This window comes from Bombus fervidus, chromosome 4 (genome assembly GCF_041682495.2).
Source record: "Bombus fervidus isolate BK054 chromosome 4, iyBomFerv1, whole genome shotgun sequence".
Taxonomy (NCBI): Eukaryota; Metazoa; Arthropoda; class Insecta; order Hymenoptera; family Apidae; genus Bombus; species Bombus fervidus.
In genome coordinates this window covers 394,686-416,769 of record NC_091520.1, presented here as the reverse complement: position 1 = coordinate 416,769, position 22,084 = coordinate 394,686, and the positions used below count along the sequence as shown (strand labels likewise).

Here is a 22,084-nt window from a genome sequence, read left to right as displayed (position 1 = left end):
TGGAACACGAAGAATGGCGTAAAGAAACGATCTACGAAGAATCGTTTTCCTTCTCTTTACATACAAATTGCTTCTCGGTGATTTCTAAAGTATCAAAGAATCTATTCAACGTTTCTATAACACAAAGGCAAATCCTGCGCATTCATATCGCCGGGAGGTACGCTTTGCTCCATGCGAAAAGTCTTATGCCATGGCACGAAAGCGACCTATCCAGAAATTTAAAATTCTCGCTGGCACCCGATCGCAAAAACTGGTTACCGGGCCCTCGGCGTATCAAACATCGACGGGAACTATCCAAGAAAGATGTCACGTTCGGTAAACAATCCTCTCATTGGAATCGGGAATCGGTAGAAGGCGGATCCGAGCAGTCATAGAAATTCAAACGAGCATCTATTGTCCCAGGCCAGGGGCAACTTCATCGAATTTCGCCTTTGTCCTTCGATTTCACAGTGTAGATTATCGCATCTTCGAGATACCAGGTAATTACGGGTATACGGAGTGAATTGAAAATGTCTTCGATATTATTAAAATTATATGGAGAAATGTTTCGGAGGTCCGTATAATCCGACGTTACTCGTCTCCCCTGTAACTGAGCGTAACTAAGCGTAAAGATCAAGAGGTCAACTTGTATTTTTTTAATATATTAATCGATACAGCTTGGGAATTTCTTCGTAAAAAGCCATGAAATTAAAATAAAATGAAAATAAAAGAAAAATTAAAATCGCGTTTCTCTAAAACACCTTTTAGAAAGTTCTTGCAAACTTCAAAAGAAGAAGATGTAGCGGCACTCGACACCAACTAGTGTCGGACGACGGCAGCGCAGTGGTTTTCTCTACACCAGCATCAACACTATCGCAACTACTACCTCAAACACTTTTGTTCGTTGCATCTTCAGTTTTACATTACGTTAAAATTGTATAAATTGTCTAAGAGATTTTGTCAATTTCTGTTCCGATATTACGAAAAATGCAAAAGCGTGGTTAAATCTGTAATTGCTCGCGACACTGTATTAGTGGATTAGCGGATAAGTGTAGGATTATTCTGAAACAAACTAACTGTTGCAATGGGATTTGCAAACACAGGATGATACCGACTTTAACTATAGCCTATTCTTGAACTGTGGCGTGGAAAAATTGCACGCGATAACTCTATGGATTAGTTGGTAACTTTTCGCTCACAGCTATAAATCCAACGATCGAAGATTTGTAACGTATCGAGACAATCCGAAGCCGCGGACAATTTGGACGATCGTTCGATTCAATGCAACGTCCGATAGATTTCGAAATAAAGGATGTTCAAGTAAATATAAGATGTCGAAATGAAAGAATGTTGGCAAATGGTACAGCATGCAAGAAGAATCGGAAACGAGCGAAAGGAATCGAAACGATATTTAAGAAGGCGTGTAACCAGAGTGGTACGTGGTTGTGTAGACGGAAAAGCACAGGAAGAAAAGAAAATCAGAAGAAAAGAATGATCGTGGTGACGACACACGAGTGATGGGTGCATCTAAACTTTTCGTAGAATAATGGCATCGCAAACGGAAACGACCCGCTTCTGCCAACGTTCTAGTAGTGCATGTTTCAACGGACAGGAAGATTTCGAGGACAGTTTGCGACCACGACAAACGAAACTCTTGTGAATTGCGGCGTGAGAAACCAGACGAAAGGAAAGCAAGGGAAAGAGGGAAAGAATAATCGTATTATAAGTATTAGATTGCAATCCTCTTAAACGCTTTCGGACGGACTATATGTGCTGTGCTTTTCATAAAGTTGCAACTGTTCCTCTGAGTGGACGCGACTGCTGTGTTGATAGTAAGCAACGATCGTTTAACGTGGTAAAAGATTTTACAAGATGTCTGAGAGATTTTATTTCAGCAAAATGCAGATACCCTATGAATAAAAATAGAGGGAAGATTTTACATAGATATAGACTCGTGAATGTTTCTTTAAAATGTCATCGTGAAAATAATTCGCTTGGTAGGTATACAAACACCATCCTCGATGATAAACAAATTCAGCATCGGTTCTTTCGACAAAATTAGCAGATGTATCAGCGGATTTTTGCTTGTGGAGAACTTGAAGGAAAAGAATTAATACGCAATAATATAATTAATATAATAAACCTATCGTTATACATATATACACACTATTATCGCAATTATTATAAAAATGTATGTGCGTTTTATTAAAATTAATGTTGACTTTCACGGAGGCCTGATTATGTAACTCATTTTATTTTATGTATAGATACTCATTTCATCCTCGTGCTATCTCTTCAAAAATAATTAATAAGAAATAATAAGAAATTCTGAACGCATTCACTGAAACAGAAGGAAACAGATCAACAATTCGTTAGGTAATAAACTCAATACTTGATCGAATATCAATGCTGCGTTTTTAAAAATGGGCAACAATTTGGAATGGAACTGATATAAACAAAGTACGACCTCTGTATTTTACCGAGTGAAAAATCAATCCGCTACTATTTCGTGTTTCTGTTAGAACTTTTTAATACAGCATTCACGAGTCTCTGTTTGCATAGCATATTTTTCTTCTATGTTGATATTTTATGGAATAAATCTCCGTACGGAAATTTGCGAACGAACTCATTGATAGTGAAACGAAAACTGTTTATACTTTTTTAGACCAACGTACCCTTCGTTTCCAAATATTCTTGCTTGCTTCTAAAATACGAAACAACAGAGAAAAATAGAACGCAGTATCGTAGAAACGTTGCATTAGCAGCGTACGAATAGCGATTTACAGAGAAACATAAAGAAAATTTATACACAGACTTGAACGGAGATTAATTCAAAGTACACAACCGTCGTCCTACTTGAAAAAGTATGTTCGCCGCGCGTACGTACAGCGATAAACGAGGCAAGCATCGTTTGCTGGCAACGATAATTTCGCGACTGAAATTTCAATCGATTGATCGGAATCGCGATGAAGGTGATCGGCGCCATATCCGGGATGGCACGCACACACAGAAAAATGAATATTCATCTTGGCCATAACGCGCGCGTCGACAGCTTTGTTGCCGATCGGTGATTATTGATTCGCGTCACGCCCGCTGGAATTGGCCGAGAGAAAGGCGAAGGGAAGCGGAGACAGGACGAAAGTATGTCCATAAAAAGAAAAAGGAAAAAGGAAAAAGGAAAAAGGAAAAAGGAAAAAAGAAACGGAGGAGGCAGGGAGAAAAAGCGGAACAACCGATGAGATACGCGTTAGCCTCGTAAAACGCGATACAAAATTACCGATAAATTTTGAGGATAGCGCGCGGCCGGAAATTTATCGTGATTGATAACGCCCGTGCCATTCGTTATCTCGATTTTGTCAGCTACTGAGGAAAAAACAGGTCTCGCGTTACTTTTCGATCGGTGTCCGCTACGATTTATAACATTGCAAAACCAATAGTTCGGCTGCGTATTTGACAAAAAGAACTCCCAAGGACGCGAGTTACGAGCCACTGTTTTCGCGTCTGAAAAGCTGGCGCTGCTTAAATTTATCGCAACGTTTCCCAACGCGTAATTAACACACGCGTGCACGATGCCGCGCGCCTCCAATTTCTATGAACCGCGAACCACGAAACGGTATAGGTCATTCACGATAAAGGCGTAGGCGATCGAACACAGCCTTATTTCCTACGTGCATTAACGCAATTGCAGCACTCTACACGGTCTATGGGTGATTTATGGTGCGATTCAACGGTATCCTGTCCCTTTTGAATCATCATCCTCTTGTTTGTTTCGACGTGGTCCTATCCAACCTTCGATATATCCGCCGCTATCTCCGCTAGAATATTTATAACGCAAGGGCTACAATTAAACGAAGATTAAAACTTTTTAACGACGTTACCGGCAGGATTTAATAACGTTGCAGCTAATTTCCATTATTTAATCACTACAGACGCTATAATCTTCGACGATTCAATTAACGTTCGTACGAGAAAAAACAACCACGTAAGGCCGTTTTCTGTTGCGTTTTTCTCCAAGTAAATGCGAGCAAATAGTACACAGGCAACGACGCATTACCTTCTAGCGTTTTCTTTGCTCAATTAGATGCGATAACGAGGCCAATGAAATACGCCAATTTGTCAAATACGAGAATAAGTTTCCTTTCTGCGTTTCCAATTTCCAAAAGCCAGCTAAAATTTCGCCGTACGGCGTGAATCGAGGTGAATCACCACCGACGCTGGTAATTACTTTCACAGGAAATTAACGCGATCAACACGCTCGTTTTATCGGCCTGCCTAGCTACGAAACGGACGACGATTGAAAACGAAATCCCATAAACCGTCGTCACTGTGCCGTGTACCGTGAACGATTAAGAAATTTTTGACTTTCTTGCAATTTCTTGGAAATTCTCACGACACGTTATTTAGTAGATTATCCGTACGTGATTAGATTTTTAAAGAGCAGAGTCTTACCATAGCACGCAGATATTCATCTTCAAAGTTGAAATTTTAACGCCTAATTCCTATAGCAAGTAGTCGCTGTGAACACGACTTTTTTCGTTTAATTACGGAAAAACAGTCCTTACAACGTTGTTGACGAAACCAATATGTTGCGTAAAATGGATAGGATAATATGTTTTTCCAATTTCACTTCCAACCTCGCCGTTTTCCAACAAAACTAGCGCGAAATTTGCAATATGCCGATTTTTAAGATTCTTAAGATTTTGAAGGATTTGCAACGTCGCTGTATCGTAGCCCTGTACGACAGAGAATAAGTAAATCGATGGAGCCACGTAGCGAAACAGCAGTCGCTTGTATGTTTTTTACGGCGAACGAGATGCACGCGATTTTACGCGATTTCAGTTCAATGCAGTAAATGAACGATACTACTTTCCTCGCTACTTTTGATTCAACCAATAGAATTGGTTTCCGTACAACGACTCTGATTGCTCTCAGTTGCTTGTACCGTGGTCTTTGGTTCATCCTTTTGTACTCTCGATAATTTCCAATAATTCACTGATTAACTGATATCGATAGCGCGTATTTTTCGCAATCGTATTTCGCTTATTCTTCGCGTGCAACGCGTCAAATAATGGAGATAGCATTGAAGAGGAAAAATGGAACGGAATTCTTAACAAGAAGCAATAGATGGCGAATGCGAATGCATTATAATCCGCAAGTATGGAAGATGATACTTAAAATACATCAAAAGAATTAACGTAGGAAATGAAAAATGTACGAATTAAGAGATGCAAGTTCTTATGAAAAAAGTACGGATACCTGCTAATATCGTCTGTATTCACTGCAGAGAGAAGTAATAAAAAAAGGAAAGAAATATTTGATGGGTTTTATGCCAGTTCGTTTAATTATTTCTTTATCAAATGTTCTATAGGACGTACGTAACATTATTCTAGATGATTAATTAAATTAGTTATCTAACTTGCGTCGCGTGTTTTCGCATATTTATGAAAAAAATCTATACAGACCTGGCTCGTCATTAAACGTAATTTCTTATACCTACAATGTAATTTCCTACAGCATCCATTACCATAATTCAAATTGGACGTTTTCTTTATCTCAGTGCTGTCTTCTTCCGCCTCTTGTGCGTGCTTTTTTTTGCATTAGAAAAATAGAAAACGTAAAATTATGCACGCGATCCGAACGCCAACACACTTATAGATAATAAAAGTAAAAGAAAAATTCAAATTGCGCTACGATAAATAAAAGCAGTAAAAATTGCCAACCACTTTCTTCCTCTCGCTTTTCCATCGTCTCGTTTTTCGATTTCCACGTCTCATTGTTCGACTCGTTATATTTTTCCTCGTAATACGACGAATAATTCTCGATTGCCAGCAACGAAGACTCGCAACTAAATTGCTACGTCCATTAAGCATCGTTTCGGGATCCTAGATCGCGGAAGAACAATGATCCTCGTGCAGGAAGTTCGAGGGAGGCACGAGTGGCACGATCGTAAAGCTAAAAGAAGATCGTTGCTTGACAAGACCGTTAGCGTGACAGGTGAAACTCTGAGCCACGGCGTCGTAAAATCGCGTCGGGAGAGAGTAAAACGTTCCCGTGGATTATAAATGAGGTTTCGCCTCGCTTTCTCAGCCCTCTAACGCGTGTTTGTCCTCGTCGATTCGCGACTGTCAGCCAGTTAGGCATCGGCAACTTGCTTAATCGATAATTACAAACGATCGTTGATTACTCTGATAATCGATCGTTGTGTGCAGGTGTTGGAATACCGCAGCCAATCGCGTGTTTCTAATGTTTCTAATGTAGTGAGGCAAGATTCGTCGTGTGATCGAAGCGAGCAAGATTCCTATGGTTCGAAATAAGACGCAGTTATATCGAAGGCTTCGTTCTTGAGAAAATCGCGTCTGAAAATTTGTCAAGTATGCGCTATCGCTCATAAGCGTCCGGATATCAGGTCGATTTGCATAATAGCAACGGTATATGTAGTTGATTAAGTTGTATCAAAGGGTAGAAATTAATGATGAATCGAAGACTTCTCGTAAACGAGAACTAGTTTTAACAGTCTTCCTAACAACTTATAAGATCCTTCTGCTCTGAGCTAGCTTATAATTCGAAAATTGAACGTACAGATTCAACCCTCGAAATACCGACACACGCTCACGAATCAGCCAGTACAATACAATTAAAAGTTGGCAAATGATAATTTGGAACAGTGTTTAATTAATATTTCCTTAATTAGGAATTATATACACGTGCTAAAGGGAAATAATGTCGCTTAATTAAGCAGGACGTTTTCTTATTAGTGTTGTAATAGGGGAAAGTGAAAAAGCTGCTCAAGATAAAACAGCGTTGAATTTGCAAATATTAAAAATGAAACAACCGATCTAAAGAAACGAAGAGGCGTCTGAGTGAGAAGATATGGTAAAAAAAATGTGTATTTTAAATGAGGCATTTTGCAAGGAAATTCAGACAGTTGGATGTTTGTTTGAACTTAATTACCGGCAAATGAATTTCTCGATAATTCTTCGTACATATTAAAATATTAATTCGTTATCAGTCATCTTGTCGTCGACATTTCTAATCACGTAAATCGTTTACAGCGAAATGGAAGATACAATTAATGGCCTAAATGATTCGCTATAAAATGCAGCGGATAATAACTCGCATAGTAAGACACCGCAGCACGTAAGCTGCTTATTCAGCTTTTACACTGTTTTCTATCTGGTTATACCGCTCAAGAATTAACTGAAATCACTGTATTTTAATCTACATTTACTGCATATTATTATATCACAATAAATGGGAACTGTACTTTGAATAAGTTTAAAGTCTAAAGAAAAAGAAACCAGACTAACGTAATCGCTGTATGTACCTCGTGGCAATTTGCTATTACCGGAAAATCCAAATTGATAATTCTTGCCAGGCTGTCATTGCGTCAGTCGTAAAATTATCGTGTGTACTGCAAGATTCGATTCGTGTTGACGTCGAACAAAGCCAAACAGTCCAAGCAACAAAATGAAACTGCGTTAAGAGGAACAATAACGAAATCCAGCTCCTTTTTCGTTATAAAATTTGACAGGCGTATACCGTTTCATTCTCGACATGACTGTTTCTCGAAAGCCTCAAACAGCGTTAGACGAAGCAGCGTTAAAACGTATCACTGCTAAACGTGGTCATATGAATAGAGGCATAAGCCGTTTTTCATTCATCGAACCGACGTTTCGAGCAGTTAAGGTTGTCAGGAAAATTCTTCTTTGTATCGGCGCAAAAGAGCAAGAAAAAAATTGTTCGAGAGATTTCAAGATTTCAAAGGTTTCCCATAGCTGTTTAATCGAAGTCAAGGAAACTTGCATTGCTGCAAATTCATTCGTGTACGCATTACAGTCGACGTTATTTCCCATCGTCGGTACAAGCACGTCTGGTGCTTAAAAGCGCAAGTGCACTTAAGTTTGTGTCTGAAACGCTTTATCTTTATGGCTCTTAAATGAAGAAAGCAGGAACAGGATGTACGGACAAAGGAATCGAAATATACCCTTTTGTAGCATTCCACCATGCATAGTTTCATATCTGTCTTTGTTCATACTGCAATTTCAGGGTAAAAATCACTTAAGAGGACGTCGGGTAACAGAAGATTTTATCGGTTCCATCGGAATCAATTAAAGCAAGGAGCGACGTGTCGTAGGAAAAGTTAGATCGATATTCATATTCGATATTCCGATAAATTTTCCAATACTCTCATCGCTCTATGCGTTAAATTTTTATTGCCAAACGTAGATCGGTGTAATATTTCACTTATTTGTTGCACGTACTTATTCGTTAGCAATTAAAAGGTATAGTCGCTGTAAGTTCGCTCGTTATTTTAGTATAATTTCCACGGACTTAGTCCTCTGATCAAGATTTAGAAGTTTGACCTAAATTGTACCACAGCAGTGCTTAGTCAGCGTCTTATGTTTAAATAATTTTCCAATACGCCTTTCAACTATGTTATAGTTATTCTCACTTATATATCTATTATCTTATACATGTAAACGAAAATCGATGATAAAACATGTTCGTATCGGTGTAGTAAATTTGATCATTGAGCTCTGTCCTCGCGCTTAAGAACAATTATTATTTCAACGTTATTGATATTTCATTAATCCTACAGTGTTTTCTTAATTACTAAAAAATTTTTTTTGCTAAAAAATTTTTTAATACGAAACAAGTTTTCAAAGATTATATTTTCGCTGTTTAATAAAACTTTCTGCGTATATACATTTCGATCATGTTACATTATATTATATTGTTATATTCGATTATATTTTCCATTCGATTTTATTATAAAGACACCATTGCTCGTTTCTCTCGAGATTCATCAATGTTAATGTTTTCGCGATTATTAGAAACTCAATGAAACACTATAGAGATTGGATTTACAGTTACGTAACGCGGTGTCTTTAAGAAAGGAGAAAACTTTTCAGACACTGTCACAGAAGTTTTTATTTAAAAATTTCCTAATGTAAAATTTAGCACCAGACTTTCTATATTCACCTCCGCTACCTGCATAGTTGCAATTTCCAGAAACTTTTTGCGCTCCCGGAATGTTTTCTATCTACCTATTACCTACTCGAATTCAAAGAACGGTAAATTAAAGAATAGAAAGTAGAGATATTACAGCTCCTCGAAACAATTGATTATTCTTAGAAGCGAGTTTTATAAATCGCTGCATTTCTCGAAAGCAACTTTTCAATATTTGAACACCATAGGAATCTCGATATTTCTATTTCTATTAGTATAACAAACAGCTATTTATATATGCACGCCATTCGCTTGAATAAATTTATCTACGATTATTATCATTCTTGAAGCTACACTTGCAGCCTTTTTAGCGATTTCGTTAGTTAAAAATGATTCAACCGAACCGAAAACTTTCAACATTTTCTTTAATCATACGTAATTCGAAAACTAAAGTACATTTGACGTACCAAGTTTTTTACTTGTTTTAGATTCACCAGCCGAAGCGTTAGAGGTGCATTTATAATTCGTTCTGTACATTAGAATATCCAGCAATTTAAATATGAAAAATGTTCTACTCGTATTGGTGTTTGTGTACGATACGTACATTTCATTATAGCACTGACATATCACAATTTTCAAAATTCTACGATTATTTTGATCAACTAGCGAAACGACACGCACGAAGAAAACAAATCGATTGATTCTGCTGAATGGCGAATCCGAAGCTTCTCAGCTATTAATTATAATTAATAATTCATTTACACAACTGACTATCTTTCTGCATGCATTAGAACCTGGAAACTTTGATATTCTCACTGACGAATTATATCGATTGTTTTGCATCGCACTTGGAAGGAGATCTGCAGGTTCGAACTCGGTTAAAAGGTGTTCGTTCAGGCAACGAGCCTCGTGAAACTTTCTCTTCCGTTGCTCGAGTTCCTCGGCTACCGATCAAAATTATTTATTCGCGTCATCGACGATCTTCCTGCGTCCATTATTTTGCCTCAACTTAGGAACTAATTAAATAGAAAAACTACAAGTCGGAGAAATCGATTTACGACAAATTAGAAATTAATTATTTTGCTTTAACTTGGAAGATGTGGCGGTTTGCGATCGGTCGAAAAACGTTCGGATAGAAAAGCGCCTGGCGAAACTTTGCCTAGGACGATAAAGGGATCGGTGGCACGCAAAACTGGCAGCCGGGCCAGCCGAGATCGGTAAGGTGGCGAGAAAAGAAGAGAAACGATAACGAGAGAAACTCCAAGGTAGAACGAAATTCGAACTATCTTTCGCTGTTGTTCGTGCAGCTCGAAGGAAACGCCCTCTCTGGTCGCAGCAGCAACAAAACGTGGGAAAGAGCGGTGCCGGTTAGTTCTCAGAGATAAAGAGTCTCGTTTATAATAGCTGCTGCCCACTGGCCACATTCGCGTCTCTGTTCGTCAGTGTGCGTCGAGCGAATGCCTTATCGTTTGATTCGCTTCGTTTGCCGAGTTCGCTAGCTGGTAGAGAAAGGCAGGAAATCGCGTCCGTGGTTAGGCTGGTGAACACGTGCGCGCACATACGTCGACATCACTCGCCAACTACACGTAACAGAATTTGTTGGATGCAACGGATTCCATGTTGTACTTCGCGCGTCGTTCATCTCTGCACGGGACCAGCCGAGAAAGTTGGAGACAACCGACTACTTAAGTAGACTAATCGCCCTCTCGACCCGTTCATTCGATCGCATTGTGGGAGAAAAGTTGCGAGCGTGTTAATTACAGAGAAATTATCGCACGGGTAGCTTATGGGTAGATTATTGTCGCGGAGAAAGCGGTTTCTTTTCGAAACGTAGCAAACGGGGTTAAAAGGAATCTTAACACTTAGCCAATCGAATAGGGGTTAGAGGGGAGATCTCTCTTTCTCACTTTAGCAACGCGTTTTCCTTCTTCTTTCTTGTTATTATCGGTTATTGTTTACCTGTGTAGCCGCACCTGAAAACGGAACTTGCCGACGGTTTCGTCGATGCGAAGTATATCACCGAACGCGTGTGTGCGAGGATATCGAGAGACGGCAAAGGAAACGAATCTGATCATGAAGAAACATTCGAGTTTTAACAGCGAAACGAGAGATTCGAGTTTTAACCGCGAAGTGAGAATAGTCGAGTTGTAACCGAGAAGCGAAAAGTGGGTTGGAATTGTACAAAACGAGTTGGAGCTGAGCATTGTCAACACTTTACCAACCGATAGTCGATTAATCGGTTTTTTGTCGCCGACAATCTTTCTCATTATTTGAGCAGTAATTTGTTATTTAGTACTAAGGTGCCTTGCTCAGTCGCGTTGCTTTCTAAACTGCCACAGTTTTATACCAATTTGAAAAACGTACCGTTCGCGATGAACAAACAGAATGGTATTGGAGAGTCTAAACCGAAACAAAGTCAGAGAGAATCTGCGCCTGAGCTGCCGGTCGGATGCCGTGCGTATGCCGTTGAATCGCTAGCGGTCAGTAATGTGTTAAATAAATATATTGTTGAAAACCGCCGAGTATTTCTTTGTCGCCCTACACCAAACACCATCTCATCTGCAATAGTTGCCAATTAATTGCGTCACTTTTTCTGCTTTTATAAAGTACGTTATATAATAAAATATAGTAATCCAGTGGTTTTTAAATTAAGTTACACTATCAGTTATGGCTAAATAAAGTTATAATCGAACGATACCTTGATATCTACATACATAAAAATATATTAAAACGCATCGCGAATTTTTAATTTCACGTTCAAGTCGTGTTATTTATTTCTAGTCATCTTTAATGTTTGTAATTTTACCTATATTTCTTTATACTTTTAATATATGTTTAGAATTTGATGTTTTGTGTAATTACACCTTAGTCCTAAACACTAGATTCAAATAGAATCAAACATACTACAAACACTTATTAATCATGTCATAGTACCATAGTAAATTCTCTAACGAGAATTGATGGTAAATTAAACGCAAATAAAAAAAAAAAGAAATGTTTTGCGTAAACGATATGTGGAATCGTTAAATAAAATCATTACCGTAAAATATAATTCACCACTTAAACAATTTTTAGACTTCTTTGTTTTTCAAGTAGTGAATATTAGTCCTCGATACTTGGAGAAATGCGCTGTGGGCTAATTGTTAAAAAGACACTTGTTCGTTACGGGGAAAGAAGAATTTTCGGTTAGTTTGCACGTTTACGAAAGAGGAAAGCGTGGCGATGAAGCGGAAGAAAGAAACTAAGGCTGTGCAACTGCGAAAACTAAATTTTTGCGGAAAACGATGCTTCGTTCAGCAAAATGTTATTCATTGACAAAATATAACAAGACTCGTTCGTTACACGTACTATACTGCTTCGTACGACTTTACAATATTTTTATTTCAATATCTCGAGAACCTGTCAATTAAAAAAAATTGAAAAATGTCAAGTAAGAAGAATTTAGTATTTTAAAAAAGGATGTAAGTCTATTACGTAGTTTCCTTAAAAAGGATGTAAACGTCAGTAGAGATTTTCTTGTTTGATAAGATAATTGAGGCAGATTTATGTACGAACATGTTCAAGCATGAAAGACGGTGACACTTACAGCCTAATTTAGGAAACGGATCGTGTAACATAAATCCTATATCGCGTAGGAAACGCTAAAAATCGCATGAATTATCGCGATAACTCTTTCGTCCATATTTTCTGCTTACGGTCTTCGCATAAACAACCATAGCAAGGAAAAAGGAATGTTCCTTTTTCGAATGGCACTTATAGCCTTTATTATTTCTACTCTTCGAGCAACGAGCACGATTTCTTTCCAACACGCTTGATCAAACAGCAATAAAAAGAAGAATCGAAATTCGTTTGTTACAGGAAAAGAAGAATTTTCGTCAAGTTTGCACGTTTAAGAACGAGAAAAGTGTGACGATGAATTTGCTTCTTAGCATCGAATGCGGTTTCTATTAGAGATGCTTAGCAAGCAGAGTGACAAAGAATCGAGATTTATTTGTTACAGGAAAAAAAGAATTTCCGTTTCGTTTGCAGTGTTTAAGAGCGAGAAGGCTTGAAAGTTGTTTCTTCTCGAAAAGAAGAATCTTTGTTCGATTTTGAAATTTGAGAAACTTCCAAACTATTCTTAATTCTAGTAATTCTAGCAAAATTCCAACTGTTACGTCGGTCGACTCTCTACCTAAACCAGGCTACACACCACGGGCAACATGGCATCCAGATGTCTACACATCCTTACTGCGTATCCTCAATAACCTTAAAGAGCCACCATAAATCTCGGTATTTTCATAGTTAAGGTCCTTCAGACCGAAGAAAAATCTTTTTACTAAATCGTTACTAGCAGCTTTCTTTCTATTCGAGGGCGGCTAAGACCCTTCCTAGTCCACCAACCTTCTTATTATCCAATCAGAAGCAACGTCTACTGCCCTCGCTTTCCTAACCAAAATTGTCATCAACAAATCCGATGGTTCCGTGTGCTAGACACACCCGTCACTATCTTTCCTCCGACACAGCATCGTCACTGAAATTCACTTATTCTTCATCGTTAGAATAGTCAACACTGATCTAAGGGTAGAAACCCGGTAAAGATCACTTACTTAACTCGCACATGCGCAACAGCGTAACTATCCTCTTTACAAAGTTGCTGGAATAAACATTAATTTATACGTGTTAATTCGGTGTATACTCAATTGAACCACCCCTATTATCTTAACAGAAATAAGGGGATCGATCAGTTCGTGGCGTCGATTATCTAATCGTAACGGGAATTTACGACTCCCGTTGACGTGCTTTCTCGCGATCGCGTCTCTCCACGAATGGTCGATTAAACACAAACATATATAAAAAAGAAAAAAAATAAGGCATAGTAAATATAACGTTGAAAGTATCCATATTTTATTGTATTTTATTTATCATATTTTATTGTATCGTAGAACGACAATCACGATTTTCTCACCAACTACCCGTTACATCGCTCTCAGAACTTCGTTGAAAAATATTTCAGAGACATTCGTGTCGTCTACAAGGAAGATGAGTAGAACAGGAACTACAAAAGTCCGCCTAAACAAGTTTGAAAAATGGTTGTGAGAGAAACACAGGAATTAAAAGCAATATCACTACCACGACATTTACATGAACTTGTTATTCGACTCGAACGACAAAAATTCAGAGGCCCCGCAAAACTGCTTTCTCCTATAAACTAGAAATTCACTTTGAATTAGAAATTTACTTTATTAGCGAGCTATGCTGACGTTGACCAGAATTGATTTTATCTTTGCACGAGCTAACGTTGCAAAAGTGATGGAACGTCGTTCGAGTGTCAGGAATACCAAGTTCAAGGCCAGGCATTTGTTCGTTCCGTTTCATTGTCTGAATAACCTACTTACATAAAAATGAAAGTGGTTGAACAGCTTATATAGATCTATCTCATACAAATATTCAAATCCTTATGTTTCGTGATATCGTAACAACGATCGATACTCGAGAACAATAAAAAGAAAGAAAGGAACAGAGTATGAAATAACATGCAAGAGTTAAATAGTCTAATAATCGAATAAAAAGCTATATTTTATTACACGAATTTTTATTATAACAACCGAAAAAATTATAATCGACGAACGCGTAGAAACAATTAAAATCGAACTCACGATACGCCTATCGAGTAAACAGGATTCTTTGCGTTGGAATTAGCTGCGAGTCGCGTTATACCGAAGAACCGAGCGTAAATAATACGCCGACTTTCAGAAAACAAGCCGGATTAACGGAGTAATGAATTCCCAGCGAATGAAAAGAATCGTGGATTGTCCGTGGCGAGGAAAAAATCGCAGTGCCCTTTAACCACGGATGTCGGCAGCTTTGAGAATGGCGATAAGTTGTCGGGGAATACAAGCCGGTGGTTATCCTCCGTACACCGATTTAACGGCGAATTTGCCCGTGGTTAATAATAGTTGGAGCAAGGGAAGTACTCGAACAGCCTATCGGGTGGCACGGGTCAGGTGCTCGTAGAAAGTGAACCGTATACTTGCAACTCCACAACGAGAATGAGAACGTGAACGCAACCTGTGTCTGGTTAGCTTCATTGGCTATCGAAACGTGTCCCACTATCGTAAGCACCGATTCTACGAGCGACAAGAAACGCTATCGAAGGAAATTCGATGTATCGAACGATAGATACATCCGACGTCCAACCGAGTCACCAGACACTCTCCTACTTTTGACAAAATCATTCTTACAATGCGCAATTGTATTAGGTTGTCCGATAAGTTTCTTTCGTTTTATAAGCAAACAATAGACGCGCAATGTTTTTTTGTTTTATATCAGTTTATTGAATTATGCGCGAACATAATACTAGAAATATAACGAAATAGATCATACCTAATTCAATAAAATAATATAAAAAAGAAATTGTTGTTCATCTATTATCACCTCACGAAACGAAAGAAACTTTTCGGACAACCTAATACATGCAACGGCGACAAAAAGTATTTGCATAGCATTGTATTTGTTGAAGTATTTACGATGGATACTTGTGGAGCGTTTACTACCTGGGTATCCCAGTACTCGGAGTACCGATTATTGCGCGAATTTCTACCGAAGAATCGATTACGAGCAGAATCTGAGCACTCGAGTATTCGGATTCGACTTTTCTTCCACGATTATCCAAACACGCACGAAGCTTTTCTTGCACACCTGAATTTGGAATAAAGAGATCAACTTTAATTAAATTTACTAATACAACGGCAGCTTGTTAACCAGACACCAATTACCTGCGAGTCAACTCGTAGAAGAAAAACGCTTATCCGGATCTAAATGGAGCGAGTAACCGAGCAATAGCACGAGCCCTAATTTATATAATATAATAATTATACAGTGGTAGATTTTAACGACGAAACTCTACCAGTATATTGTACGCAGCTGAAACTGATAATAAGCAGTACAATATTGACAGCGGCTGAAAATGGAATTTATTACTCCGAAGATCATTTCTACGTTGTTTGGTTTCAGTAAACGCGTCAGTAAATTTCTCTATCGATTCATTACGCGACCTCGTATTTCGTATTATCGTCAGACAGTTTTAATAAACTTTTAACTCTTATAACATTTTTCCTTCTCCTTATTTCTATTTTTAATTAGGTCGAAATACTTTTGACATTACGCAATTTCAACATCCGCTACATCAACGCTAGCTTTCTTTCTTTCACGATACATTTAATTTCACGGTATGAAATCGCGCATATTTCAATTCCACTAGGCAGTAACTTATGGATAAACAATAAAATATCATTGCAAAAACGCGTATTTACGTATGTGTTATACGCTACATACGTAAATTCCAACTTTGACCAGAATATGTCCGTACGAACGGAAATACACGTATCGAGCTAATTGTAAGCCGAATCGCGTTTCGTTATCGTTCGAGCTCGTAATTCGTTTTTCATCGACGACGCAAAACGTGACTATCCGCGTCGCTCGGCATGCCGCTAGGTACATAATCCCCGATATTACGAGCCTGAATGAGAGTTATTAGTGGACAAACGGTTTCTAAAGCTATCGATCGGTGCAAGTCGCTCGAGTGGAAATCCGAGGCACGTGATTTCCTTTTACAAAGACAGGACACAATGACCGATAGTTGTGGCGAGTCGATCTTTGCGTCGATATACCAATGACAAATATCTCCTATAGAAGGTAAAAAAAAAAAAAAAAAAAAAAGAAAAAAAAAAGCAGAAAATAGCGATTTCAACGTTAGTCTTTTTTAATTTACCTTGGAACTTCCTATTATTTATACGATAATTTTCCTAATAAATGAAAATGAGCACGTAATTTGTTTCTTCGTAGAGTGGTACATTAGTCGTGTATTTGTTCGACGAAACTGAAAAACTGACGAAAGACAGAGTCGATCGGTTTGGCTCGCTTATCAAGAAGAATTACGCACGATTTTCTTACGATAAGATGAAGAATTTCTCCTTTAATTCTCGCGGTTTTCAAAACACGTTCGATCCTGGTAAATTCAAAGATTTCAGTGATTTAAGCAAAGTCCGGTTTTTCTTCGTCGAACTAGAACAAAATCGATACACTACACAGAGTTTGAAGAAGCAACCGCGTTAGCGTGCAACGTTGAGCGCGGATCGATGTAATTTTGTTTGAAATGAACCTTTCAACTTAACGAACGAAGTAATTTTCAACGACCTCCGGAAAGAGGCAATAAAAAGCGTTCAACTTTCAAAAAGAAGTATCCACCGAGGAACGTGCAACGAGTTTTCCGCCTGAAAACACTCCACGCTTTCCCACGCCCGAATCGTTCAGCGAATCGCAAAAACCACAGCGAATGCGATTCGATGCGAAATACAGAGGCACAGAACATGTATAAAAACCAAGCAAATACGATATTCGCGTTTGCACCATCCAGGTCTATTCAAACTCATCCAGCCGTACATAAACATAATAAATAAATAACGCAAGATAATTTCATTAACGCTGTTACATTAACTAGCGTTTCATCAAATTTCATTCGAATCAAACACTTTAATAAAATCGTTCGTCTATCCAAATCGCGCCATTAAATTAAATTAAACGATCCGTTTACAAACCGTGCGTTTTCCTGAAATTCATCCGTCATAATCATTACGTATAATTATTGTTATTCAACTGACTCGTTACAATCATTATTTTTACGAAACTAGTGGGAAATCTAAAGGACCAAATATGCGCGTAATAAGCAAAGTTCTATAAAATATTCAAAGAACGGTATTTCTTGTAACATTCATCAAACAAATCTATATCTACTTTCCATTTCTTTGATTGCGTACAGGAAACATAAAAATACGTAAGAATTCTTAGTCTAATTGTTCGAATGCTTACGAATACTTTAGCAAAAACGTGGATGGTTTCTGATTCGACTGAAGTTCTGTTTGCCGGCCGAAAAGTACCGGCGCGTACTTTCCACGCATCGCGTCGCACAACGTGGCGTCTGTACCTGCCGGGAAAAAAAGAAAAAGAAAAAAAAAAAAAAAAAACAAGCAAGAAGAAGGAGAATGTAACGAGGTCGACAAGAAGGCATCGAAACGAATTCGTAACGCGTGTCATCGCGATTCACAGCTCGTGTGCTCAACGCCTAACCGAGTGCGCGCCATACACGCCGAATAACGAATGAATCATAGGAACTCTCGCCACGGTGTATACACGAAACCGCGGTTCACTTTCTCCTCTCAGACTCGTCCTCAATTACACGGAGTCGAGACCGAGGCCCGGTGCAATTATACGGGTGAGGTGGCACCGAGCAACCTAGTGAATCGCGCATAATTTCTTTCTTCCTCTTTTTTTTCTTCTTTTTCTTTTTTTCGGTCTGCAAGACCCCTTTCACTCGTCTCGCGTCAGCGAGACCCAGTTTTCTTTCTCTCGAAAAGACTAAAACGAACATTTTCTTGTTTGTTTGTGACAAGCGTTTCTCTGCTTTCTATTCCCCCACTCGAGCCGCATCAACGAAATCTTCCGCGCGCATTCCGCTATACGTCCGCTATACGTGCGGATATCGCAACTCGAGGAAAATTGTCTAATAAAGGAGATCGTGACTTTTTAACGAACAAATAAAAGGCACTCGTAAAATGAAGGATGGATCAATCGTAAAAGAGAATCGCCGATGTATCTGTAAAATAACGTCGATTTTCGAACAAACCAAGTTTGCAAGAGTATCTCGTTTATTTTTCAGACTGAAAGTTTAACGGGTGTAAAAGTACGTAACAGTTTAGCAGATACGCGCAATTGCGAGTACGCTTGTTATTCTTTGTACGGAACTTTACATTTGTTTCTTTAATTCCAATTGTTAACGACATATAAAATGTACAGGCGATGTATTGCCTTATTTTTTTTTTTTTTAGTACACAGCCTTTTCACAACGAACAGCTGCGAATTATAAAATTTCTTCGCGATTAGTTTATCTACTTGGAATAAACTGTTCGGTTAACTAAGAGTTCTAAAGATAATTAATATCTGTCGATTTATCGAATATCGAATCCTTGAAATTTCCTATCGTAATTTTCAATGAGTATACTCGTAAAATAAATGCAAGAAGAATCTGTCGAAGAAAAAGTTCTACTGTAAAGTGACGATCGATATTTTCACATTTCTTGAAACTTTCAGTTTATCAATTTTTGTTTAATTTCCTAATAACTGAATTTGAAAAAAGAGCTACGAACAATTGTACAGGTATGCTATATATTTGAGGATTAATTAATTTCAAGATTAATGATCGTTTAGTACCGTGCAAAGCTTAAAGACAAACTTAAAAATATATTGCATTTTATTTTGAAATAATCGATTAAACGACATTAAATCTGTTTTATTTCTATCAACTATCTAATAGATATATTATAATTTACGTTTCTAGAGATTTCGATAAATTTTCAGAAATTCTCATGTTCGCAATTTATCGATTATGCCTTCTAATATGCATTTTCCATTGACTGTATGACAAAAGCAAAATTTGTGTTTTTACAAACTTTAACAAATCTCCGAAAGTTTCACTTAATATTTCGACAACTATAATCTATCGCCATACTGAATTGTATTGATTTACTTTAGAGTGTAAGAGAACAATTATGGAGAAATTAATTAACTTTGTTCGCGTCGATTATTCTATGACTGTTTGCAGTGCATATGCCAAAGTTATATCATAATAGCGTCTGAACACTAAACTCTCGACTTGATTTTCCTGTTGAGAAACGAATGTAGACATTGCGGTGCACATGAGGTTCCAAAGGGTTACGGAAGGAAGAAATTTAAACTAACAGAACTCTCCGATTTATCTCGTCAATTGATTACGTACGTTGGAAAACAAATAAAATATGCGCCAACGGTGAACATCAAATATAGAAAGACGATGCCATAATGTTATTAAAGGCCCTATTTCAGAAGATCTATATAAATACACTTAATGCAGATTTATGTAAAATTTCAGTAACCATGTCTCTATACTTACGAACGAATAGAACATTTATCATATATTTTTTTCTACGATATAATTTTATCGCATAATGTTTTGTCAGGTAATAGAAATTAAGAGAAGAAGCTTTTCTCTATCAGTGAACAACTTTGCCACATTAAAGAGTAAACAGTAGGAAATCGATTTACTTCCATAGCTCTTCCGTGGGATTTATTAGCAGCTTCAAGTAGCTAGCTGCTTCTTTCAAACGTTAAAGATTACACTTTAAGATAGATAGATATTTATTTTAATTCCCTTACAAATTACCAATGAATCTTAATCTTTCCATAAAAACAACTACTATCATGATATCTACAAATTCAACATATAATATTCAATACACTCGCAATAAGTGAGTAATACAATGAATATTTTGTGGAGAAAAATTTGAATGCATTATGCAGATGTTAAAGATGCTAGAGTATTATTTTATCTTTCTGAAACAGCACAAACGATAACAAACGATAGTCGTAAAAGATATATACCATAAAAGAATTATTATTAAATATTTATACAGGCAGAAACAAGGGCCAAGTGAAAAGAATTCAAAAATGCAAGCAACTATGTAATAAATCTCATAAAAATTACTACATTGTATATCTATGTTCCTTCAATATGAATCATTCTGATTAGAAAGTTCAAAGAAGAGAAAGAAATAGATTTTAGATATCGAAGAATGATTCACATACGTTAAAAAATTATCTTCTTAAAGACGAATAGATCTGCACAGTGTGAACGTGATTTTAAATAGAAAAGAAAAAGAAAAAAAAAAAAAAAAAAAAAGAAAGAAAGAAAGACGAAGCGAAGAAAGTGGAGGACGATGATGACGAGGTAGTATCCTCTGGAAGAGGAAATGACAGGCATAGTGCCGTAGTGGCGAATAGTAAAAGTCGGAGAACAATGGATAAACGGAATGGTACAGCCGAGACCTTTCAGGCAATCGGGTAACTGGCAAAAATTGTGAAACACAATGGATAGAAGAACGCCTTCCCTTCTGGTCCGCTTTGCAATTCCCCCACGTTTCACCGAGCATTCCCTAACGTAACCACTTGTACAACCCAACGCGCCTGCGCCCCGGCACACCCACTTGACCCCGAAGTTAAAAGAAATTAAATTATGTAGGCTCTAATGTGTTCTCCAAGGCATTAAATGGTCTTCATAAGCTCTGCGTCGACATCACGAAATTTTTATCTTCCAAATGGCCACTTTGCATCGGCGATATTTTATTTCTAATAGATTAACGCAACGCGTTCTATCCGCGCGTTAATCTTCGTGACAATTGCTGACAGCGTTACTTATCATAAATCAATGATTAATACGATTAATAATCGCCGCTTGCTAGAATATTAGGCACTAGAACGACGAAGAAACGAAATAGAAATGACTAAAAAAGATAAATAAGAATTACAATGGACTTTCGAGAAACTTATTCTAGAAAATATACAACTTTCTCCAAGTCCGAATGTTACTTACCGTGCACTGACCTTCCATTACGATTTTGATATAAAGTCAATGAGATATCTTATCACGATTATAAAAGTTTTAGTATTGTTTGTTACAACCAAGTGAAATAATACAGAGAGAAAACAAATCGATTAATTATGCCGAAATTAAAATTTTAATCTTTTATTTAGACTTTTCAACTATTAATTAAAATAATTTATTTGCATTATTGTGATTGACAATCTCTTTTGCTCGATTCTCATTCTTTTTTGTTATATCTTTTAGAAATATTAATATTCTTATTGAATAAACTATAACCATTTTGTTTACATAGAATTGACAAAAGATTGTATTAACATTAACATGTTATGTATGTATATAATTAATTCGTACATTTGTTTAATGTTTAACGGGTGAAATTTTCATTGTACTTAGAAAATATTTGCAATTATTATGCCTCAACAACGATATGTTATATTTGAAAAAAGTTATGTGTTAAAAGTTTGAAATGTTGTTATGGAAAAGCAAAAGGTAACTCGAGATTAGCAAGTTACATAGGAAGTAGACATATACAGCCATCTGGTGGCGCATTACTCAAATACATATAACAACCGTTAATATCGATCAACGATGACCCTAGTTAGCATGTCATCGTCATTATTTATCATTGCATGCTAATAGCAAATAAACAAATACAAATTAACATATATTACCTTATTATATCACATTATATATAAATATTAC

General features: G+C 37.3%; 1 protein-coding gene across 4 annotated transcripts in view; it reads right to left on the bottom strand.

Moving 5' to 3' along the window:
* The window catches only part of LOC139986873 (CCR4-NOT transcription complex subunit 6-like), a 66,518-nt gene that overhangs the window by 42,483 nt on the left and 1,951 nt on the right, over positions 1-22,084 (bottom strand). The window lies entirely within an intron of this gene.